The 26,535-nt window shown below is 42.9% G+C and overlaps 1 long non-coding RNA gene across 2 annotated transcripts in view; it reads left to right on the forward strand.

The window, feature by feature from the left end:
• LOC120398358 overlaps positions 1-12,810 on the forward strand; it is an 81,511-nt gene extending 68,701 nt beyond the window's left edge. For both annotated transcript variants that reach the window (XR_005594335.1, XR_005594336.1), the window contains exon 5: positions 11,837-12,810. This is a non-coding gene — a long non-coding RNA (uncharacterized LOC120398358). The remainder of the gene's footprint in view (positions 1-11,836) is intronic.
• The last annotated feature ends 13,725 nt before the right edge of the window (positions 12,811-26,535 follow it).

The following is a 26,535-nucleotide window of genomic DNA, read 5'->3' on the forward strand; positions in this document are numbered from 1 at the left end:
AGTTATCACCATCTCAGCAGACTATCCTACCATAAGTACACACTGCTCTCAGCCATTATCTCCAGATCAATATGGCCATCAGTGAATGGGACTCACTGTCCTCTCAGGTCATCCTTAATTCACTTGGTACAACAGGACCCAGAATCAGCATCCTATCCAATGCTCTTTTAGGAAAAGCAACATTACCAGTAAAGGCAGAGGCAGAGTAATGTTATATGTCAAATGGTAGACTGGAGGCAGTTTAAATGTGTTTGGAAATGTTAAAATGTGTTCATTTCCGTGTTCTCTACAATTAAGTTTACATTTACAGACAGGGCATCATTGAAAGATAGGTGTTTGTTGAAAACCAGGTTACCAAAAAAAAAATAAAACCATTGTTAGGCATAACTGGATAGAAATGGCAATATTGCTATGCATTCATCTGGCCAGATACTTTACAGATGCAGAAAGGATGTGTTTGGTCACATTTTGATTCTGAAATGTGAGCTCTGCTATTCTGCTGCTTATTTTAAAAAATTAGCGTGTCTGAAATCAGACCAGACTACTTGCCTTATCAGCTATCAATGCATCTCTTTAATTTGTTATTGTCATACTAAGAGAAAATATGATATCATTTTACATTGGTCATTGTTTCTGAAATCACTCACTTTAAGCATTGGCCCAGACTGAAACCTTTTATCTTCCCATCCCCACATATACAGGGGCAGTAGAGCAAGGAGGCACATCACAATCTTTAGTTATTATATCATGCCTAAGGGATTATATGCCAGTGATTTAGATGAGAATAGCCCATAGGCTGCTCTAATTTACTCTGGGATCAGCACAACCCTTAGAAGAGTTCAGACACAAGGAAGAATTTGGCCCAAGGGTCCTTACTTAGGGAAAGGTATAGAGAAGCTATTTCTTGCTTTGGAAGAAGAAGAAGGTCCTTACCTACCTCCCTTAGGCACCATCACCATGGCATCTATTTCTATACTGCAGTTGGAGATGTCTTTCCCCAATTGTCAAAGTAGGAGAATTCCTTCTCTTTCTAATAGTAATTTGGATTTGGGGGAATAAAGAAAGGAGGAGGCTCCTCAGAGCCATGGGGCCCTCTCTTCTCAATGAGTGAACTCCATGTTGCCTTTGTAAAGCTATTCAGTGGCTGATTTTTCAGTAAGCAAGGTCCAAGTGAAAGAGAGGAGAATTAGAGTTCTAAAAGTTAAGAACAACTGATTTTCCACACAAGATGCACACAATTATGCTAAGCAAACTAACTACAAACCCTCATGCAGTTATTGCTTTTTCAAGACCTCTCATAATTTTAAATGATTGAATTCTATTCTAGTGGCTACTGTACACTAAAGATAAATAAAGGATTCAAACAGAGAGGTGATTCTAAGGTATCATAGTTCTTCTGGGTCCCTCAGTAGGCAAGTTAAATCACATACACATTGGTAAGTGGGTGAGAGTCTAAATTACACATCTCTTTGAATTTGGCCCATTGATTAGGAGTCCAAGGAACCTGTTGGAAGTGGATAGATAAGTAGCCTCCAGCCAGATTTAGCTTACACCTTTCTCCAGCACCTTCTCATATAAGTTACAACTGGGTACATTCACCCTGGGTCACATTGTACTAGTTAGACACTGGCTCTTGTTGGAAGAGGCACAGAGGGCCCCATTCCAGGGGCCCTCTCTAGGGGAGCTGAGCAAGCTGGCACAATATACACACACTGCTGAAACATCTCTTCAGAAGGTGCAGATTGCTTCCTCCAGATGGGAGGAGTGTTGGGACCATGGTCTCACTTCTTTCCCACTTGTCACCTTTTGGGGTGATTTGCACCCCGGGCCTTAGCACAAAGACTATTGGTTGTACCTTGGCTTTATCTGGGGTGTGTAAGGGTGGGATCAAGGTTCCGTATGCCTACCCTGCCATCTTGAGCACCTACACAGTTTGTATGTATAGTACATTATGGGGGGAGAGAAGGTTTCAATTTAAAAAGACCAAGAATTAGAAAGAGACAAATATTTTAAATTTCATTTTAGAAAATGTAGGGCCGAGTTCTGCCTTCAGTAACATTTGAGCAACCCCAATGAAGTCAGTGGGTGTATCAGAGGGAAAAGACTGGCCTTTAATCATTAAAATATTATTTAAAGGAACATGAATAGAAACAAAGGCAAGAGAATCTCCACTTCCATATCATTGTTCCGGATATTTTGCATTTATACAGAGCAGGGTTCATGAACTCTTTCTCACCATGTTAACAATCCACTGGGTTTCTAAAGGAGCAGCAGGGGTTGGAATTAGAAGTCTCCCCCATCTACATCAATAACATCAGTCTTGACACACTGATGGGATTTCCAGTGTGTTCTTTGCAGAGGGTTTAACAGCCACAGTAAGCAACACTCAGCAGTGGTATCTCAATATGCCTTGTGGGAGGGAGGGGGGAGTCTAGCACTGGTAGTTCAAAATTAAATGTGGGTCTGTGATTTCTTGTGCAAACAAGTCAGAGTTAAGACACTTATTTTAAATCAATTCTTTTTAGTGAAGAATGTAAGTTTGGTTGCAGTAAATAGCTATTCTTACAGAGATGGATATTTATAGAGGTTTAATACCAGAATTTTAAATTCTCATTCGAATTCATAAGGTTTGTGTGGATGAAATTACAAATGATTTCACTGAGAGATTAGGGAAATGCTAGTGCCTCTAATATACAAAGGAAGACTGTGTGACTAATGATGACCCAAGCAACCAATGGGTCGTTAGTTTTGAGGCGCAAGCAGATTGATCAATTCTAAAGACAGCAAGGAACAGATCCTCTCAGCTGCTGTGAACTGGTCACTAAAGTCAATGAGACTGGGTAAATTTGCCCCAGAAGAGGATCTGGCCCTATGCTGCAGAGCTGTTCCAAACTTTGAAAAATAAATAATTCAGAGTGGCTTCTGTGTCACAAGATCCAGAACTGACCCACTGTTTCAAAAATTGTCATGATTTTCTTTTTAATTTAGACACCTGACTTTAACCAGGGTTTTGTTCAAACAAAACTATTCAATAATGATTTCAATAATGTCACCCTGCCCAATGGAAACAATTTTGATATGTTGTGTTTTTAAAAAACTAAACCAGTCAGCTGTACTGCTTTGTAAATGCCTATTACTATATCTCTTATACTATATAATACCTGTGGTGTGATGTAAGAGGAAATATTAACTCTAGCTTGTATGATATGCAAGTACTATATGCTTTGAAACAACATGTATGGATTTCATCTTTCTGTATATCACTTTTGGAGCAATTGTTCTGCTATATCAATATGTTTCAAAAATCCAATACATCAGTAGAGTGCAATTTTTTGGCTGTTACAGTATATTCAATCCAGGTTTCTTTGTAACATTTTCATGGACTGAAAGTAAAACACTTCCAGTTTGACTAAATAAAACTCATTTTGGAGAGGGCTAATCCAGCTCTGATTAGAATCCCACTTGTTCTGATCTGCCCTCAAACATATGAAGCATATCTGTGGTAGTTGTGGTGATTAATATCAGAGAACCACTTACATTGTCTCTCGTCACTAAGTACCCTGGCAGATGTCATGCACGTGGCAGTTATGAATTGTGGATGATGGTGTGTGCTGGGGAAGTTGAAGATTCAGGTTGCTACGGTGGGAGTGATGAAGAGGGAAGTTAGGAGGAACTCTACTTGGTGACCACTTTTCTCATAGTATCTCCTCTCAACATTCACTTAACAAGTCTTGAAGACTATGTTCTCTATCCTGCAAGGAGTCCCCCATTCATCGGTAGACTCCTGTGTCCGAGCAGAGCCCCAAGGACTGCATGGTGGTACTGCTCAGGCCCAGGAGTCCATTTGTACAGAGATCTTTGCAGGATCAGGGCCTAAACTAATCTCCTCTTGTTACCACCAGTTTCACCTTTCTAAAAACACCCACAGGACATATTCGAAGAGAAATATTCTTTGTATTAACACTGGCCAATCTTAAAATAGCTCTTTGGTGTGGTTCTCTTTGATCAAGTTGTCAATAACAGGCCAAAATCTAAGGTTTCGGCTTGGTTTCAGCTCACATGCTCATTTAAATCATTGGGAATGCAGCTAAGTAGAAACTGGGGCTATGTCTGCACTACAGAGCTTATGCCAGCATAGCCAGCATAGTGCAGATGCAGCAGATGCCAACAGAAGGAGTTTTTCTACTGGCCTAGGAACACCATCCCAAATAACATTAGTTATGCGAATGGAAGCCTTCTTCTGATGGCATAGCTGGGCCTACGCTCAGGTTGTTGTTGGAATTGTCATGTCATGAGGGGGGGTGATTTTTTTTCACACCCCTGACTCACAAAGTTGTGCCAATATACATTTTAAGTGTAAATCAGGCCTGAGTAAGGACCTCAGGCTTTGAATGATTCTTTTAAAAGGCTGTTTATCTGATTATTTGTACCTAGTGGAAATCAGCCATCAAAAATGTGCTGTATCATTATCATGCTAAACATCGTAAGTGACATTTATCTAGCACAATTCATCCAAAGTGCTCAGGGATCTTGGCAAATTTATTTACATAGAAGGACAAAAATCTAGTCCTTAAATTCTGGTGGTGAGAAAGCGAAGGGTGCTGGCCTTATGGACTCATGCTGGCGACACAAACTGCTCAGGGTTGGGATATAAGACATGACCTCTAGTGCACCTCCCTGCAACTCCAAAAAGGAGCAGCATGTAATCCCCTCTCATGCCTGTTGCTAACTGCAGCCTACGCACAGGGTGGTTGGAGACCTGCCACGCTCCCAAGACAGTAGACAATAGGGAGATTGGGCAAGGAAGGATGAGGCTCACAGCAACAGGATGCCATCGTTACTCAGCTTTGCTACGCGCACATCCTGATGATTTTGTTACACGTATCCATTTCATTTTCATGCAAACAGTTTGTCAGCAGCACAGAAGAAGTGGGTATTTTTATTTTTAGAAGTAATTTGAAGGATGAGAAGGATCCTTGCAGACAGAAACTGGATGGCCATGCCATATGCTGTGGATGCCTGGGAGAAGGCAAACAGATAGGTAATCAGAGCAGGAGGCAAATGCAATATGAGACAAGCTCTGATGGGTAGTTGAGTCTATTTATGTATTTAATACAGTTGGATAAACAAAATAAAGAAAAACAGACTATGCAGTAATAATCCTCCCTGGACCAGAGTCGAGTGTTTTTCATTGTTCTGGAGGAGACGTGACTCAGAAAGGTGCTGGTTGCTCTTGCGACAGCTAGTACTGGCTGTATTAAGTAGTGCTGATAAGTGGGCTGTCACTCAAACCCTAGGCACAGGGAAGTCAGTTATAGAATGACCTTCAGGATAAGACAGGAATTAATCTGAAATCCCCTTATATCATCTTTCACATAACTTGACCCCAAAAAACCTCTCTTATGGGCAACCTTTCACATAGGGCACCTAGGCAAGCTTCATAAGCATAACCTGCAAGAAGAGGCCTGTGCACCCAAGGAGAAATTTTGGCCCCATTAAACTCAATGGCAAAATTCAATCAGTGGGGCCAGGATTTCACCCCAAGATCTTAATGAGAGAAGTGCCACTTCCAAGAAACTGCAGCACTTTTTCACCTCATAGACCATGGGAGCCCGGCTCACAGGTTGCTCTGCTGCTCTTCTACCCCAGCATAGAGGACATTGGCTGCTGGACATGCCCTTCTGCTTCCCACACTTAACATACTAATGTTTAAACTGGCAGAAAGAAAGACCTAATTTCCCTTACTGAAAGTTCAGCCTGCCAATCCTCCACATGTGCCCAGACAGTGACCGCTGTGATCCCCAAAACCACATCACTGCTAGCAGAATCAATCAGTATTGCACAAGCTGTTGGCAGCTGTGAAGCAGACTGCGGGAGCAATGCTAAGAAAATAGTGTTGGATCTGTTCCTGTGTAAGGGTCTGGCTTTGCAGTCACAATCTAATGCATGCTTAACCTGGCATACACCAGAGTCTGCAATCCACTGGCAGGATCAGTGGGTGGAGCACCATCTGAAATAGAGTAATCAGTCCTAGAGATCTCTCTGCAGGGCCCAGAGATTAAGGAAATCAGGAATTGCTATTCATATTTAAGGGAGGGAAGGCAGTATATTTATAGCCACTTACCTAATTCCTGTCCTTATGTGGATGAATTGGCTTAGCTTTTCCAAAGAAAGCTGAAATTTTAGAAAAGCCTATACATTATGGATTAGCTGCCTTATCCATCCCTGAAATGCTGTCTAAATGTCATTCCTCACTGTACAAGCATGCTTAACCACTTCACTACTGCTTAATGGGCCAGGTATATCTAATGCTGCCTTCTATACCAGGTATAGCACAGCATTCCACCATTCAGTCAATGAAACATCAGACTCTCAATTGTACAACACAGATGCTGGAGTGGTGGATCAGCAGAGATGCAGTTTAGAAGCAGCTGAGTAACTTATGCTGTTCAACCTTAGGTAAGCAAACGGGAGTGTTCCCCTATCACCCTGTACAGCTGACTGGAGGGAGACCTAGCCATCCCCTAGAGGTTGTGCTTTTCCGAAACAGCATGTTAGTCAAACAGTGCAACCAGTGGGCTACAGTAAAAATTGGACATGCACAATATGACAAACCCAGCAGGTTTGCAGGCCTTTAAGATATGTCTAGACTGTAGCATGGCCGTGACTAGCCCAGGTCAGCCAACCTGGGCTTGCAAGGTTTGGGCTGCAGGTCTAAATATTGTAGTTGAGACGTTCAGGCCCAGGCTCTGAGACCCCATGAGAGTCCCATAGGTCAGTTGACCCAGGCTTGATAGTCAGTGCAGCAGATTTCCTATTGCAGTGTAGACATACTCGATATTATCCCCCTCTATGGAAATAACATAAGTTAAAAATTATCTGCTGTAAAAGGTAGTGTGCGGTAATGGGCGAGAGCCAGCATTACTTTACCCTAGGCAGAAGGTCTGCAGTCATAAGATGTGTATTTTTTAAAACCTCACAAGAATCAAAGGCTTTTTTTGTGATCCAGTGATGCTTGCCAGAACCATAAATGTCTCTTTTAAGGCTGGCTCGCTCTCCTGCTCAGGTCCACGTTCCCTTGAGATACCATATGCAGTAGATGGGCTGGCATACTTTTTTGAAGTACTTTAGTGTTTTATTAATATTAAGAGTGGCAAATACTTGAAGGATACCAGAAATCTTGTGATTTATACTGGTGGTGTTTATGCCGGGAAACCATGTGGCAGCTGTTAGCCAGATTAACATTATAGTAATGTAGGTTTTTTGGATGTAACTTCCTAGTTTTTGTTTTGTTTTGTTTTGAGGAAGGAAAAAAAAAGAGGATAACCGGGTTCCAATCTCCAGAATTTGGAAATCTAATGGTTTCCAGAAAACTGAAAGTAGTGCATGTACATTTAATAACCTGAGAATACCCACACATCTTTGGTGGTCTGCCGCAGGAAGCCACTCTATTGTGCACTATAGGTGATTTGCAAGAGTGATGCTCCTATAACATGTAGGAGAGGGGCTCCCAATAACAGGAAGGTGAGAGTTCCAGAACACTATGAGGGACTGAAAACAGGAAGTTAAAAAAGAAGCCAATTATGCACCCTTAGCGATAGCAGGCTGCAACTAGAGCTACTATAACGTATAGAAATATAGTTATGACATGCTAGTTTTTTTTATATATTATAGATGCTATAGCACTAAGAAAACAATAATATTTGTTTCTGGTGGGTGGTGCCTTTTGTACACAGGCATGTGACCTATAATCCTACAGGGGCCTCAGAGACCCACAAAACTCATAGGACATCATTCCTCCCTGCCAATTAGAGGGATACAGATGTGTAAGGGATAATCTAAGCTCTCTTTTTTTGAAGTAGCTTGCTAGCCTTTCCTTTCAAATATATCCTTGAAAATGTAATCAGGGCACATAGGCTGAAAGTACATTACTGCATTTTCCTAAATGTCACACCGTTTATTCGTGGTCTGTCCAGCTCAAGCTGGCCTTTGGAGTCTGAAAAGAATGGCCGCGTGTCCCCTGGTTTCTCAGAGGTTTGCAGTTAAATGTACAGCTGGGGGCCAGTGCTACTCAGGCTACCCCTTGTAGAACTAGGGCTTCTGCCAGCTCCCTCCCAGAAGCTGAGCCAGATCCTCTTCTGAACAATTCCTGTGACCTCTGGCCAAAAATAGGGTAACTGCATAGCTTGAGAAGCAGTGTTGTCTAAATGACTATGTATTGATCTAAGTTTCTAGTCTGTGCCCATCACCATGGTATGGAACTGGAAGCAACCAAGCAACTTCTGCATTCTAATCATAGATCTAACATGAACTTTTTCCATGGCCCTCATCAAGTCACTTAATTTTCCAGCCTGTGTTTCTTTCCCTATCTTTAGAATCAGGATACTGCTACTTACCTTCTCACAGAGGGACTGAGTTTTTGTAAAGGACTAAAATTAACCAGAATGCATACAACTCCAGACTACCAATGTATTTGGACAATTGTCCCTTCAAAACCTTTTGGAATACAAAGGATGAGACACTGGCCCAGGAGTCAGGAGACCTAGCTTCTATCTCCAGCTCTACCAATGAGCTGCTGTTGGGAGTGGGACCTTCACCTCACTATGCCTCCATTTCCCTTTCCACCTTTCATCTACTTAGACTGTAAATTCTTCTCTTACTATGGGTCTCTACAGCACCAAATGCAGTGGGTTCCTGATCTAACATCCTCATTTAAGTGTTTGCAACTCTTCAGCGATTCCAGCTCAAGCTTTTCTTGCAGCAAAAGATCGCGGCAATCCCAAGACTCTACTTTCTATAAAAAGGGCCAATAAAATCTGAGTGTAATTCAAAGGACCATCTTGCCAGCCCTTCCCAAAATCATCAGGAACAGTGGGATGATAGTGGAGCAGAGTACGTTGTCTCAAGCTGTGAGTGAAAGAGTTGTTTTGCAGGACTCCCTCTTCCCCCCCCCACACACAAAAAAATATGCAAGCCCAGCTCACATTACAGACCTTTGGATAAAACTTTTTACATCATCCAAGATTCCAAGCTGCACAGTCTATTGTCAAATCCATCAATCAACTTGACTGGTGTAGAGTTGACTAAAAATGTCTATTTTTAGAATGGCTAGATAACACGCATTTCAGTGGATCTCTCATTTTTTTATGTTAAAGACTTTAATCTTCCACTGGAGTTTCTCATTTGACATTCATCCAGAGTACAAAGATGGATCTTTTCTTTCTCTGTTTGATATTGTGTCAGAGCTTCACTTAAAGGTTTAGAAGGCAGTCAAAAGATCTGTCGAACAAATGGTTTTTTGTTTCTCTTCCAAATAATGTATAGGAGTTAGCAATATGTTGAAATAGCTTTACCTTGGGATAATAGCTTTCTGCTTATCTCACATCTATCTGTCACACTGTCTAGCTTCTGTATTAACAAAGTCTACCTTTGGGCAGCTCACACAGTACAGTAGCTGTCAATCTGTCCTCACTCCTGGGTAATTACTGTAAACTATACTAATGTATATTAAAGGTGTATTGGCAAAGACAGTAATTTTCCATCTCTCTCCATGACAAAGTCAGAGGTAGCCAAAAAAGTGGCCCTCCAGCACTTCAGATGTGAAATAATGCAGTACATATTGCTACAGTAGAAACTTTTTCCACTTCAGGGGTCTATTAATTTTGGCAGCAGGCCCACTTGTGAAAGTGAGGAATAAAAAGAGGCTAAGATCATTTAAGACCCAATGGCTACCGAAGGAGCAAGGAGCTACGGATGGGCCCTGACACTGCAACTGACTCAGAATTCTACTCTCTGGGATTTCATACTATAATAGCACAGAACATCTCCTGTCTATGACTGTTGAGAAAAAAAAAATGGGGGTTGGAGAGAGAAGATGAAAAAAAAGAATTTGTGGCTTATTTCCTTAAGTCCCAAAGCTCAGTGGAGTGGGGAGAGCCTTCTGTCTAATGTATTTTGAAAAACTGAAGCAGGTGCTGCCCTCTCTTCACCTCTCTTATTTGTATTGTGGTAGTGCCTACAGGCCCACTTTCATTGTGCACCAGAAAAACATAACAAAGAGGGGGGCCTCTTCCCCAAAGAGCTTACAACCCAACTGTAAAATGAGAGAGAGCAGGTGGACGCAACAGAGAAAGAGGGTGTGGAGCACAAAAATAACAGTGAGGCAATTATGATCAGCATGATAAGCAGAGTCACAGCACATCAACCTAACCACCCTCACCTCTCTCTTTTACAGATTCTTTTTTAAAGAGTCACCTGGTGTCAGAAAGGCTAGATGTTGTCCTTCCTGAGGCCTCATCTCTTATCTGTGTCTGTCCAAGAATACCATTGTATTGATGTAGCCCTTTCTTTTGTCTCTGCCATTGCTGTTTTCCTTCAATTTTTTTTGTTTTTCCTCCTTCCTTCCCCCATGTTTATTTTTTCGATTGTCTCTCTCTTTCCTCTTTATTTTTCTCCTGTCCCAACTGTCTGTGCTCTTAACTCTCACTTTCCTGTAACTCTATTTCCCACTCTTTTCTCTCCCCTTCATCTTACAAATATACCTGTCTTTCTCATTCACTGTCTGTGCTTTCCAGCTCTTTGACAAACACGTTTGTAGCTAAAGGGAAGGTTATACCATGTATTAGAGACAAAACATGCCCCTCTATCCCCCCAAAAAGCTAGGTTAGCTTAGGTATATGCCATATATGTCTGTTTCTTCAATAACATTCTTTCCCCCACACTCATCTCCCCACTCTGAATTTCACTGCTTTTTTTAAACCTCCAAAATCCATTTTCACCCTATTTTCTCATTGCATTTCCCCCTCCCCTTACAACCCTCTCGGCTCCCCCTTTAAAAAACAGTCTGCCTTCTGATGAACATGAACCTAATAATATTCAAGTCAAAAATTCAAGCCCCTGATGTTTGAGTGAGTTCAAATTCTGGGAAAATTAATCTGCCCATCCCAAACAGAGATTTGAGCCCTGATCAGAGGGCGTGCTTATGAAAATTGTACTAGAATCTCTGTAGAATTTGCCCAGTTGTCCACAGGGGTTCCCTAGCAATATTCTGTGGGAGGGTGGCTGAACCAGTATAGGGTAGAGGATGCAGTTCCAAAGCAGTCTCCCAAATCTCCATATCTTTAATGACAGTTTTTTCTCCCCTATGACTCAGAATGTTTACTTAATTATTTTTTAAAATAAACTATATTTTATCATTAGCAAATGAAGTACTAACTGAGATTTTAAGAATCCCTTCAAACATTTTTAAAACTGTGCTAGTTCGTTTAATCTCAATAGAAGAAAATAAATTAAAAATCTGTAAACCACTTAGAAATGTGAATGTGAATTTATATGTCAAAACATGACCACTTTCCCCCTCCCTCCAACGATGCATTTCAGTTTACATGGTTTAAGATTTTGTCTACAAAGCTGCCAGAATTAAATAGTTTAGCATAAAGTATCACCACTGTCCCTCTAAGACTTTGCAATAGGTCCTATTAACATTCCAGTTTTGTACGTACTGGTCTGAAGAGAATTAGCCATTGGGTGTAGCGTAAGTTACCTGCCTTGAGCAAAATGAGCAGCTGAGATGTGTACAGTACCTGACCATGCTTGTTAGGCTATTTGCTACTCTAAGCACATACTGTACTAGTGAATGCCTGCCATTCAATTATCTTAAGAAACTTCAGCATGTAGTTAAACAATAAAACATGATGAGACGTGTTATTGAGTAAAGGTCATCTGGTGCCTAGAAGTGTCTAATTAAATCCTTCAATTATTAGCTACAATTCATTTTTTAAAACAGATATTTGAAATGGTAAAACAAGAATATTGATTACTACTTTTAATGATGTAGATATCTTTCAACTTGGAGAGTCATTGATGGACGAAGGATAGAACCCAAGGTGGTGCCATTGAACAGATACTCATAGAAAGCCAGTGAGATCCTGATCCTGACCCCACTGAAGTGTTGGTAATTCATTCTGAAACTTGTAAGAAAGCTTTGGATCTGGTCCTAGTATTTTGTGAGCTAATATACTGCTGTCCTAATGGATTCATCACAAACTCAACTCAAGGTCAGAACAGGCATGGCTTCTTTGTGTTCCAGAGAACAAAATGTATGTGCTAGAGGACAAAACTGGCTTCAGTAACTCTTGAGTTCACTGACCTGGTTCAAGTCATTTAACCTCTTGGCCGTATTTCCTAATCTGCTCCAGACAAGCAACACAAAATGGGTGGATTCTGGCTGGAAATAGCCAGATATTTCTCCTGTGGCAGGGAGCTCTCTGCTTCTGAAAGCCAGTGATGCAGCAGAGCTGTTTTTTTCTGTTCCTCAACACCTTAATAATCCCATAATATCTTTATCACCTTGGATGTATCAGGAGAGGGAGGAGGCATAGCAGCGGTGGGCTGAGGACAATGCAGAATTCTGTTATGACAATTCACACGTGTAAGTTAGAGCAGCTCCTTGGTGGCTCTACCTAACACCAGGACTGGCCAGTGCTACATTGCTCCTTCCTGCCAGCCCCCTGCCAGCTGGAGCTCTGATCCAGGGGAGAAATGATCATCTACCTATATAGACAAAGATTAAATTTACTTACCTCACTGGGGCATTGTGAAGATTAATTAGATGATGTTTGTAAAGTGCTGCATAAGCATTATGAGAGAGAAGCAGCTGGCTCTACAGTCTTCCATTTTCAATGTGACAACACAGTTTTAAGAGCCAATATAGAGGTACAGATGCAAGAAAGGTTCATATTCTGTCAGTATATACCACATTTTCATAATGTGTGTTATGGGCTCATAATATGGTTCATCATTTTGAGAAATTATGACAAGCTGACAGTGTAGCTTATTACTAGAGAATGAGTTGCCTATTTTGTCTATTGTAGCGCAGTGAAACCTATTTAAATAAAAACCTGATTTAAGACTTGATGCTGTTGGCTTCATTCACAGCAGGGAGAGCTGAAAATTACTTGCCACATGCCGGTAAATTGCCAGTTTCTACCATTTTGTTTTAAAAAGGAAGCGCTGTTTCTTTGAACTGGGAACACAATGTGATATGTGCCACATTTTCTGAAAAAGGAATAAAAGGTCACTTGTGTGTTACTCTGATGTAATTTAAACACATGGGAATTCATTCCTAATTTAACTATGTTAGTAAACTCTGCGTGTGTGAAGTCAATGAAGTTGCAATATCAAAAAGTTTGGCCCTTTAAGTGCAATCTGCACCTCAAACTTTGTGCTGACCCTTTGCTGTACACTGTCCAGCCCTCTGTAAATGAACAGATGAACAGTGCCCCCTTAAAATGCTGTGGCTTGTGCCATAGATACATCCCAGGACTAAGACAAAGACATAAAAACAATTGTAAGAAGTGGGGGAATGTTACTTAGAGCCCAGAATGTTATTATTTGTATCTCATTGTGTTTTCTTTCTGAATTACAGAGAACCTGTCAAACAAATCCTGTGTGCAGTTTCCAGAAGTGCATTAGGCACATTTTACATGAACCAACACTTGATTTACTAGAGATGAATTAATTTTCACTGAATAATTTGACAAGTTAAGCCCCAGACTATCTGCCATTAGATCAATTTCTTCAAATTTATTTGTTGTTCACACTTGGTCAGTGAATCTCTTTTCAGCTTTTCTATTCTCTTGCCTAGCTGTGAATATTCTATGTTCAGATCATGCAGTTTTGTTGTGACTGGGCAGATACTTTCTGTTCCCTGACTGGATAAACGTGAAAGCAATTCCCACACAAGTACTGACGTTTGCTTTGCACATACAGTTGTGCCAGCAGACTGGATCACTAGAATGACCATAGAAAGTGACTACAGAAGGAGCTCAAACATGGCCTAAGCAATTCATTTCACAATTTGAATTAATATTTGTGCAGTTTTATTTGCCCAACTCAACTTGAAAGAAATGCCTGATTTGGGGTCCATCAGCATAACTCCACTTAAGCTAGTAGAGCTAACCCTCTCTGTCTTTATCTATGTTCAACTGCGGGGAGCTGTCACAGGATCATTTTACACAGTACTTTGTATTCTTTGTACATAATTTGATTGAGTAGCATTTCTATTATCCATTACAGCCGCCAGGGCCAGCTCCAGCTTTTTTGCTGCGATCGGCGGCACTTCGGCGGCTGCTCTACCGTGCCGCTTCATTCTTCAGCGGCAATTCAGCGGCCGGTCCTTCCCTCTGAGAGGGACTGAGGGACCTGCTGCTGAATTGCTGCCAAAGACCTGGACGTGCCACCCCTTTCCATTGGCCGCCCCAAGCACCTGCTTCCTGCACTGGTGCCTGGAGCCGGCCCTGACAGCTGCAATATCTGTCTTTAGTGAAAGCTTAATGGAACTGGCTTTTAAAGGATTCACACCAAGATGGAGAAACCAACAGATGTGAAATCACATAAAAGCAAGTCATTCATAGATAATTTATCCCTCTTTGATCCATCACTTGTGAAACTGATCCCTGGTCTTTGCTAGTGAAGGCTAATGCAACTTACCGAGCCCCCATGATAATGGAACGTATCAATATCAGCTACCTTAAAGAGTGGCCAATTTTTAAAAAGCCAACTGCTCAAGTTCCAACATCCCTTTTCTCTGCAGTGTCTTTGGGATGAGAATGGCATCCAAGCATCAGCAGCACCTGCATTCTGCCAATATCCTGGATCCTCTTACCATCAGTTCAGACTAGGACAGGGTAGTCAATTATTTTTTGTCAAGGTCCAAATTTCTTGGTCAAGATATAGTCACGGTCCATACTCCAGAGAAAATAATAATAAAAAAATAACAATATGATAAGTGAATAAAAAGATTTGAAGGGTTCTTTCAAAAGCATCTGACAGGCTGGATTTGGCCCACAGTCCACCTATTGACTATCCCTGGATTAGGATATAGAATAGAGATAGCCCTGCTACTATGGACAGAATGTCCATGATCATATTGTCCGATCTTTCAGCATGCCATTGATGACACGCTAAGAAACCTAAAAGAGGTAAATGGGGCAGTACTGTGCTGAATCCATTCATTCCCATCACAGTGACCTTACTGGGTCACGATGAGAACCTACTCTCATGCATAGTCTCCTCCTCATTTACATCTCTGTGTGACTGCTTTGAATTAATTGCATCTTCAGTTCTCTCCATGCCATCAGTATACAGACAACATGCAACCATACATCCTTCTCTACCAGTGTAACCTGCCCCATCATCAAGAAGGCTCTCTTCCTAGAGGAGATGAGCAAGTAGAGGAGGAGAGAGGGCTCAGACTTGATCCAGAAAAGACAGAGTAATTTGTAATACCCTAACCTCACCATCAATTGACAATCTCAGCCCAGAGGGGGGCAGGGCAATGCAAAGCCTCCAGATTCTGCTGGGGTCCTGGACACATAGCTCACCACACTAGTGACGAATGCCCTCTTAGATTAGATAGACTGAGCCCTCTGCTCTTGCAATGTCTCCTGGACCTTCAGTGGGGCAATGTAGCTCCACTTCACTCCTAATGAGGGCTCGTGTTTCTGTGGCACAATTGCGCACCGTATTACACTAATAAGCCATTTCATATTGTTGTCATTAGAGATATTAGACATGAAATCTAATTAAGATGTTGGTTAACTATAACATCTAAAATGATAATATTAGTGCAAAGATACTTTGCTGAAGACTGTAATAACACTCCAAGTCCTCAAGAGATCACCATGATTGACAGATCTTATAGTCTCATTAGTAACTTAGTGAATTCTAAATCAGAAAGCCCTAACTCATCAGGTAAGGATAACACATAGATACCTAATACTATAATAGAGTAGACAGTTACAATATACAACTGACTTCACTGACTCATTGTTTGCCCAGAGTAGTTAGTGTGTCTCCATTTTCAAAATAAAGTTCAACTTCAAGTTTAGCTGAGCTGACATGTTCATTAATATCAATGATAAATTCTTACATGGGTTCTGCTTTTCAGGAGTACATAGCAGTAATGATGTAATAAAGATTAATTACTGTAAGTTATAGTGCCTGATGTGTGTACCTTCAAGCTGTTAAATGTGTAGATGGAGATCCATTATAACAACAATGAGCATATTACTCTCAATAGGGATTATTGCTATTTGCCAGCATGAAGTGTGCTCTCATTATTAAGACAAAACCATTGAACAGAATTCAGTTCTGAGCACAGCTGAAATAAGATCTTTATGGTACACTACCTAAGCCTTGATTTTGTGGTACCCATTACTGTGGTTTTCATTACATATTCCCATTGATATTATTTCATGGCATCAGAGATTTTTATGAGAATTTTATTTTTCATTATTTTACTGAGCTGCATCACATATATAGTGCTTTTGATCTGAAAAATCTCAGTGATTAACAAAGAAGGGTAAATATTGTGATCCCAAATAGTCTGAATTTACCTATGTTACTTACCTGTCAAATAGTTCAAGCAGAAATAAATAACAATAATAAAAACAGATCTCAGTACATTTTAAAATAAGGAAAATTTCCAAAATATGATAAGTGTGAAGTATAGCAATAAAATTAGCTGCAAACCTTTCATTTCATTAAGCCAATATAGATCCCTCTGTTAAATTAATTTTTAAGGGCATAGATGAACACCTTAAGTGCATAATCCAGTTAACAAAAATCTAGTGCTTTAACTAGTAAACAAAAATAAGAGATATGCACAATGGAGGTAAGTTAACTGTGAAAATGAATGTGTTTTAGTAAGACAGTTACAGTTTCCCTCATGTAAGTTGTCCTAGCATCAGTCTGGGATGCTAGGACACATGGTCCTGTGGAGGATGATCAGGTCAAACAGGGAAAATATATAATTTTGTCCGCTTTGTCTGTAAGGTCATGAGCATGTGCAGAAGCAGTTTCTCAGTCAGTTATAAAGCTATATATTTTTCTAAACTGAGGATCTGACCCTCCAAGCCCTCTGTGGTTAGTAGAAGTCCTGTAAAGGGCTTGTAGGTTTGACCCATTAACTTGGAAGGTAGTCCTCACAGAGGAATCACCGAAAGTCAAGTTCAGAGTTCTTTTTGCTCAGCTATTTTTGAGTTACTGTCTAAATATGAAAAGGTTAAATTTTCTCACTCTTCTATTGCTCAAAACTGGATCAAAGAATTTTCCTCACATTTTCAGAAGAAAAAACATCACCTCTGAATTGATACCAAGCATGGAAGCTTTCAGCCCCAAAAGAAGTTTTGAAATAATTTATGAGCATTTGAAATCAAGGCAAAGCCAACTGCTGCCTCTATCTCCCTCATTCTCTGGTAGCTTAGCCTTCTGGTTAAGCCAAAATTCTACCCTTTCAGAGCAACAAGAATCCAACAAAGATGTCAATCAAGGCAAAGCCCACCTCATTCTTTGCCTTCTTAACTGGTGGTCTGCATTCAGTTCCCACGTGGGCATGGTGCAAGGAGAGGCAAGAAAGGAGGAAGGCATGTGAAGGGATTGTTTTAAATTGCAGATACCACTTTAAAACTTCCTTCAGAAGTTCTGATTTGGGTTCCCCCAAGAAATAAGTCAGTGCCCACTCTAGGCCTCAAGCCCACATTTCCTTCTTTGCCCAAGACTGTTTCCTTCACCTTTTTTCCAAGTCACCACCACCTTCCACTCTGGGTTCCCAGCACAAATCCTGACAGCCAACCAATGATCCACTGATAAATAAGTTCAAAAGCTATTTTCCGCAGGGCCACCAAATACTTCCTCTCTCCAGGGTTCTTTACCCTGTTGTCTTTCTGTTCTGTGGGAAGAGATGCTTCTAATAGCTCCTGACCCTCCTTCCCATCATGCCTTGCTCTCAGACCTGCAGTCCCTGTATGCTCTGGAACTACAGTCAGCAAAATTTCTCCTCTCATGACCAGTAGCTTTGGAAAAACTGTTTTTGGTTGATTGCTCGCTGGTTGCAGAAGCACTTGTCAACAGTGGTATTGACTTGAAAATCTGTTCAGAAATGGCTTGCTGTGTTTCCAGTATATGTGGGAGAGCTTCTTGTTTCATTTTCTCTATTGCCCAAACAGTCCTATTGATCACCTGCTATACTCAAGCTAAGATGACATCATCTCTTTGTAGGTATTCCAATACTTTCGTTACCTCCTCTAGAGAATCCATCAAAAGTCTGCAATTTAAAACAAACTCTTCAGAAGCCAAGACTTAGTAAGCCCCCAGAAAGTCTCTTGGGTTTAGGCATCACATGACTGATTTTCAGAGGCATATATGAAATGCACATGAAGATCTGCATAATTTTTCCACACAGCTGATACCACTCTAAAACAAGAAGCCACCTGACGTACTGTCAGAATTTTTCCAATCTTGTTAAGTTATATACCAAGTTCGGAGTCACAAGCACTGAGTTCCCATTGATTTTTGGGAGATTGGCTGTAAAATGAGTGTACCTTGTCCATGAAAATTTCGAAATGATTTATTCTTCCAATTTTTTCTATGGTAACCCCAATGCTAAATTCAACTCTATGACATAGACAGAGATTTGATGAGATTAGAGTAGTCATTGGTTAAACTAGTCCACTTTTATCCTGACCATGATGTTAGCACTGTCACTGCATATACCTACAAAGTTCATACTCAAATATTCATTGCAGTAATCATGTTTCACTAAATAAGCTTTGATTGCCTTAGCAAGCAGCCTTGCCTCACTTCCTTCTAATTCAATTAAATAAAAAACAAACAAACAAAAGATCCTTGGAACAAATAACTGTATGTATATAGACAATCAACAGTGATTCAGCTATTCTGGAGTTAGGCGCCTAAACCAGGTCAGCCACTTAGCTAGTCCATTCCCTAGCAGCCAAAACCACCTCTCTCTCCGTCTCTTGCTCACACTCAATACCTCTCTCACACTCACCCTACAATTCCCTGTCTCTTGTGTGGCACACTGCTGGCCTCCCACACACACACCTGCCAGTGGACTGCATCTGGCCCTCCTTATTCAGGGACTAGCAGTTAATAGGTGTTAGGTGTGCTCAGAGCATGCCTATGGGATCCGGACCCATTGGCAAGATAGGCATTACCCAGTCTAGTTTGAAAATCCCACTTTGGGGCATTCCAGGATGGCAGCTTGAACTAGGCCTATGAGCAGATCATTATCTGTGAGCCAGCTTTCAGTTCATGGGTGATTTAGTGAATGCCTACCAGCAGAAACTTAGATGAATTGGGGACTTAGGCATCTGAGGAGTTATGTGGCAGCTGAGTGGCTCCTTTGAAAATGTTGGTGGCACCTAATTGGCGCTTAGGCATCTGAAGTGGCAGATGGGCACCTCAGCACCTTTAAGGATCTGGATCTTAGGGTACATTTACACTGCAACTATGATCAAGATTCTTAGTCCATGTAGACATAATCACACTAGTAGGTCTCGAGCTAGCACACTAAAAATAGCAGCATGGACATTGTGGTTCAGGTGGCGGCTTGGGCTCTCAAGCCCACCCAATCCCCTGAGTTTCAGCCTTGGTGGCTAGCCTGAGTCTCTGCTGCAGCTGCAACACTCACACTGCTATTTTAGGCAAACTAGGTTGAGCCGTGCTACTGCAAATCTGTCGACCAGCACTGGGAGGCTTGCTTCCAGCTGCAGTGTAGCTATAACATGAGTAACTTGCTGAAGATCACACTGGGAACTGAACCTGGATCTCCCAAGTGCCAGGTTAACTCATCCTTCCTCTCTCAGAGCCAGGGGCGGCTCTAGGCACCAGCAAACCAAGCTGTTGCCTAGGGCGGCCAAATCTAGGGGGCGGCAGCTGGGCCGGTGGACCTGCCGCAGTCATGCCTGCGGGAGGTCCACCGGAGCCGCGGATGACCGGACCTGCCGCAGGCATGACTGCGGAGGGGGCGCTCGTCCCGCGGCTTGGCTGGACCTCCCGCAGGCATGACTGCGGCAGCTCAAGCGGAGCCGCCGGACCCGCGAACCGTCCGCAGCCGTGCCCGCGGGAGGTCCGCTGTTCCCGCGGCTCCGGTGGAGCTCCCGCAGTCATGCCTGCGGCAGGTCCGCTCGTCCCGGGGCTCCGGTGGACCTGCCGCGGGAGCTCAACCGGAGCCGTGGGAAGAGGGGACCCGCCGCGGGACCGAGGAAGGGCGGCGCAGCACACCGCGCTGCCTGGGGCAGCCTATTTTCTAGAGCCGCCCCTGCTCAGAGCAGTGCCTCTGAATTTTTTTCATCATTTTCTTTCATCATTTCTACACACAAGGCTGTCATAACAGGTGGCTTTTAAAACAGAGTAAGAGTTTACCCAAATGAAACATATCATTCATTCATTCATTCATGCCCGTCACCCCAACCAGGGTATGGGCCGCCAACAACAGATCTCCATAGTCTTCTATCCTGGGCCATTCGCTCTAGCTGGTTCCAGGTATAGCCCATTTTTTTGCTATCAACCTGAAGGTCGCGTCGCCAGGTATTTCTTGGGCGGCCTCTTTTCCGCTTGCCTTGGGGGTTCCACTGCAGTGCCTGTCTGGTGATGTTGGTTGGCTGCTTGCGTAGTGTATGTCCTATCCAGCCCCACCTTCTCCTTCTAATTTCTTCCTCTGCTGGGAGTTGATGGGTCCTCTCCAAGAGGTGGATGTTACTGATGGTGTCTGGCCAGCGGATCTGGAGAATCCTTCTGAGGCAGCTATTAATGAAGGTCTGGATCTTCCTGGTGGTTGTTTTGGTTGTCCTCCAGGTTTCAGCTCCATACAGTAAGACTGATTTCACGTTGGAGTTGAACAGTCGAATCTTTATTGCCAAAGACAGCTCTCTGGAGCTCCAGATGTTCTTGAGCTGTAAGAAGGCTGCTCTTGCCTTACCAATCCTTACTTTGATGTCTGCGTCTGTGCCACCCTGCTGGTCGATGATGCTACCTAGGTAGGTGAAGGACTGCACTTCTTCCAGGAGCTTCCATTCAGTGTGACTGGGTCGTTGCTGATGGAATTGATCCTAAGGATCTTGGTCTTGTCCTTGTGGATGTTGAGGCCAACCTGTGATGACGTGGCTGCCACTACGTTGGTCTTCTCTTGCATCTGCTGTTTACTGTGCGAAGGAGTGCAAGGTCGTCGGCAAAGTCCAGGTCATCAAGCTGGGTCCACAATGACCATTGGATTCCATTCCTACGCTTGTAAGTGGATGTCTTCATAATCCAATCGATGACGAAGAAAGAGAAGTGGTGACAACAAGCATCCTTGTCTGACTCGGTTCGCACCTGGAAGCTGTTTGTGAGCTGCCCTCCATGGATCACTCTACAGTGTATGCCGTCGTATGAATTCTTGATCAGGTTGACCACCTTTGCTGGGATGCCATAGTGCCGAAGGAGCTTCCAGAGGGTCTCTCGATCCACGCTATCGAATGCTTTCTCATAGTCAACAAAGTTGATGTACAACGAGGAGTTCCACTCCATAGACTGCTCGACTATGATGCGGAGCGTTGCTATCTGGTCCGTGCATGATCTGTTCTGCCGGAAACCTGCCTGTTCATCTCGTAGCTGTGGATCGACGGCATCCTTCATTCTCTCTAAGAGGACTCGGTTGAAGACCTTCCCTGGCACCGACAGGAGTGTGATTCCTCTATAGTTGGCACAGTTGCTGAGGTCTCCTTTCTTGGGGATTTTGATGAGATATCCCTCTTTCCAGTCAGCCGGACTCACTTCTTCTTCCCATATTTTCTCAAAGAGGGGGTACAGCATTTCCACTGAGGCATCCAGGTCTGCTTTCAGGGCCTCTGCTGGGATATCGTCAGGTCCAGCCGCCTTCCTGTTCTTCATCATGGTGATGGCTTTTCTGATCTCGTCTCTGGTTGGTTTATCGCAATTGATTGGGAGGTCCTCGTTGGCTGGGTCAATGTCTGGTGGATTTGGTGGTGCTGGTCTGTTCAGGAGTTCCTCAAAGTGCTCCGCCCATCTGTTCATCTGTAGTTCTATTCCTGTTATAGACTTTCCCTGCTTGTCTTTAACGGGACGTTCTGGCTTGCTGAACTTTCCAGACAGTCGCTTGGTAGTATCGTACAGCTGTTTCATGTTACCGCTGTATGCTGCCTGCTCTGCTTCTGCTGCCAGTCCATCCACATAATCTCTCTTGTCCTTCCTAATATTCCTCTTCACTGCTCTGTGGGCTTCAGCATACTCTTTTTGAGCTTTGGCCTTTGCTGCTCTAGTCCTGCTGTTGTTGACTGCTGCCTTCTTCTTCTTTCTGTCTTCTATCTTTGTCAAGGACTCTGCTGTGATCCACTCTTTCTGCTGGTGTTTCTTAATTCCAAGCACTTCCTGGCATGCTGACCTAAGTGTGTCTCTCACTTTCTGCCATCTGTTGAGTACACTGTCTTCCTCTTCCTCAGACCGATCCTGTAGTACTGAAAACTTATTCTTCAGCGTCAATCCAAAATCTTCCTTGGTCTTATGGTCCTTCAGAAGGTTGACGTTGTACTTCGCTCTTCTGTCTGACGCGTCTATCCAGTTCTTCTTCAGCTTCAGCTTCAATCTGGCCACCACTAAGTGATGGTCGGACGCCACGTCTGCTCCTCTTCTAACTCTAACGTCCTGCAAGGATCTTCTGAACTTTTTGCTAATGCAGACATGGTCGATCTGGTTTTCTGTCATGCCTGCTGGCGATACCCAGGTACTCTTGTGGATCCGCTTGTGAGGAAAGATGCTGCCTCCTATGACCAGATTGTTAAGTGCACACAGATCCACAAATCTCTCTCCATTCTCACTCATCTCTCCCAGAGCATGGGTCCCCATGACTTGTTCGTATCCTGTGTTATCAGGTCCAATTTTGGCATTAAAGTCTCCCATAAGGATGGTAATGTCTTTGTCTGGGAGAGTCTCTAATATTTTCTGGAGTCTGTTGTAAAAGTAGTCTTTGTCCTCCTCTTCACTGTCATTGGTTGGAGCGTAGCACTGAACAACATTCATCTTAATCCTCTTCATTTTAGTTCTGAAGGATGCTGTGATGATCCTGGGACCATGTGCCTCCCAACCAATCAGTGCTCTCTGTGCCTGCTTGGACAACATGAAGCCTACTCCCTGTGTGTGGTGTGCGTCACTCTCCTCATGTCCTGAATACAGCAACAGCTCTCCTGTCAACAGTCGTCTCTGTCCAGCTTGCGTCCATCTTGTCTCGCTAATGCCTAGTAGGGTCAGGTTGTTGCTCCTCATCTCTGCTGCAACCTGCGCCGTCTTTCCTGACTCGTACATGGTCCTCACGTTCCATGTGCCGATGGTAATCCTCCTGGCTGCAAGAAGGGTGATCGGCTTAGTGGCTTCCTCGCGGCTTTCACCACCCAGTGTCATGCATCTTCGAGTTGAAGACCCTTCTTTTTCCAGGCTAAAAGTCTGTGTTAACTCTATTGTTGGCGTTTCTGTAGCAAGCTGATTTTTACAGGGTGGAGTTGCTAGCCCCACGCCCAACCCTCCTCCTTTACCCTGACTTGGGACAGGCAGATGGCCCCAAAGGACCTCTCTGGTGGAGTTAAATGAAACATATGTTGCATCATATTCTTATCGTAAGCCATAATACTTTTTATCACAACTGAGTAAAATACAGATAGGCTTTCATTTACACAGGCTTTTTTATACTTAAGTACATTGTTTGCTTTTCAATCATTTTCCTAGATATGGTATCCAGAAAAATAGGTAGGTACACAGGTTTTCTTAATGTATAAATTTGCTTAAAATGTGTATTGGTTACCTAAAACCTGGACCAGCTCCTTCAGAAACACTGATGTCCCATGGAAGCTATATTTAAGCAATTATTTATATTTCATATTAGTTAAAGCAGTTATTCTCCTACCAATAATAATACCTAGCTCTTCAATACCACATAGATCTCAAAGTACTTTTCAAAGGTAAAGAGAATTATCCCCATTTTTACAAATTGGGAAACTGAGGCATGGAGCAATGCAATGACTTATCCAAGGTTACACAGCAGAGCTGTAGCCATGTCAATAACAGAACCCTGGTTTCCTGTCTTCCAAGCCACTGATCTAACCACTAGGCAATGCTGTCTGTTCATGTATGGAGTAAGCAGCATATCCAACTATGAAAGCTGTCCAAGGCCTTGAACCAGCAATGAGCATCACAAGGCTGGAGTTTCATTTACTTCAATGGGGCTTGACATGGCCTCAGATGTCCACCCATGCCAAGGCGGCATAAATTAAACATCATACATTTTCTTTTTAAAGGCCTACAGTTCTGCATTAATGATGCTATTCAGCCCTTGTTGCACCAGGACAGAGTAAATGGGCTTTCTGCAGGGAACTCTGTGGGAGTGGAGGATGTGATGCTGTATGGAATCTGGGGGACACTTGAGGATATTATGAATTTCAATATTGTAAAATTGTAATGAGTTGTGCCATATCGGCCATATAAGTATCTGCAAATATGTTATTATTTGCCAGAGATGATAATCTCATTTATGTGTTTGTATCACCTTTGTATTATGAGTTATAGATATGTACGTATGTCTGTATTTCAAACTTGTGATATGCTTCTGGATGACACCCCCAGACAGTTTGGCATCAGCACTGCCTAGCCTGCTTGATGGCCCATTAAGGACCATCAGCTATACAACTGACTCATTGAGAGAAGGCAGATACACCTTGTGACTCAGCAAGGCAGGCAGGGACATGCCTATGGACAGAACTCTAAGGCTTCCAAGCCATGTGCTGGGCAGCTTGTGTTTGAAACAAAGGAAGCACAGGCCGCATGGCAAAAGACTATAAAAGGCAGCTGCATCTTCTCCATTTTGTCTTCAGTCCTGCTTCTTACCTCTTGAGGAACTTTGCTACAAACTGAAGCTCTGAACAAAAGACTGAAATGGCCCATCCAAGCTGTGGATGTGTTCCACAGGGAATTTCAAGCCAGAAAAGTCACCAATACTGCTAGGAACCTGATGTATGGACTTTGAATCTTTGTATGTATGTGACTGTTTTACCATTTAACAACTCTCTTCTTGTTCTTTTTTCTTTTTAATAAACCTTTCTTTTTAGACACTAAAGGATTGGCTGGCAGCATGGTATTTTGGGTAAGATCCTGGTAATGTGGCTGGCCCTTTGGGGTTCAGAAGAACATTTTGTACATGTGAGCAGAGTTTTTTAAAATAACTTCTCACTGTACTGGACCTAGGTGCTGATTGGGAGCCAGAGAACTGGAATGTAATACCGGGGGCTGCGTGATTTCTTTTTTGCTTCTTGATCATCAGAATGGGGGATCAGAAGCACAGTCTGTGACTGGTTGGGGAGTTTAATTTCAGTGTTACCCACCAGACTTGGGAGTATCTACTTTCCCTTTTGCAGCCTGCCCTGACCTTGGCCTTCCCAGTGAGGGTTGCCCCAGACACCATGGGTCACAGAGGAATAGAATAGACATGCCATGAGCGGATAGTCCAGGGCTTCAGAGGCTCCTATTCTAGTCCGTGTACTGGATTTGCCACCCCTTCGAATCTTCCTAAGAAAAGGTTCGTTGTTGCAGGATCTGCATAGTTATCAGTCTAATGGCCCCTTCCAAGCCCTCCCTGATGCTCCCTCTAACAATCTATTCATAGCCAGTGGAGACCTTCCCTGAAAGAGCAAAGACACCCAGGAGTGGCTGCTCAGCTCGCGCTCCTCTCTTGCAATCACGCTGCCCCACAGCTGCTACCAAAGGCCTCCAGGAGTCCTCTGCTGTGAGATGAATTTTCACAGTTGGGCCTAGCTTTACACGCTCCAGTAGTGCCCTGTGTTTGTAGGATTGGACCCTAAGTCCTCAGAAGATACTAGACAGCAGCAGGTAGAAAATTGTTTGCCTAATCTTATGGTAATTAAAATATCAAACAGAACACAGCACCAGAAAGTACATGGCTATGGTGCTGCTTATTTTTACATGAGGTAGCTAAAGCTTTCTCAACATACAACTGACTCATTTGGTTATTTGTCTTACATCTAGATATATGTTTAGTCAAATATGGTGAACACAGACAAAGTCATTTTCCCAGCAAAAAACATCTTTTCGAAAAGAGAGGCAATTTTGGCTAAAATATAATGAATTCAGATACTGTTGATTATTTCCTAAAAAGGTAAAACTGAACCAGCATAAAATATAAGGGCAAGTATCTCCATGTTTAGAGCAGCTTAGGAAACTTGTTTCACTGCCTCACCACAGGAACTCAGGCTGCGCTTTCTGGTGACAGAACATCTGCTAGAAAGTCCAGGGCGGAGTGGGGGCACAGCACCACGAGGTGCTTCCAGCTTCACCTAGAGGCACAGAGCCAATCTGTGGCTCCCAGAAAGGGTACGGCTACACAACTGCCGGGGAGGTGCTTCCCAGCTGGGTAGACAGACAAGTGCTAACTGTGCTCAAGCTAGACTACTAAAAATAGCAGTGTGGCTATAGCAGCATGGGCAGCAGCTTCAGCTAGCCACCCAAGCCCAAATCTGTCTGACCACTCTGGGTGCTTATTCAGGTGGCGAGCCCAAGCCGCTGCCCATGCCATTGCATCCACATGGCTATTTTTAGCACCTTAGCTCAAGCAGAGCTAGCGCGTGTCTGTCTATTCACAGATGCGCTCCTCTGCAGAGTAGACATACTCAAAGT

The sequence above is a fragment of the Mauremys reevesii genome, linkage group 2, assembly GCF_016161935.1.
Source record: "Mauremys reevesii isolate NIE-2019 linkage group 2, ASM1616193v1, whole genome shotgun sequence".
NCBI classification, from domain to species: domain Eukaryota; kingdom Metazoa; phylum Chordata; order Testudines; family Geoemydidae; genus Mauremys; species Mauremys reevesii.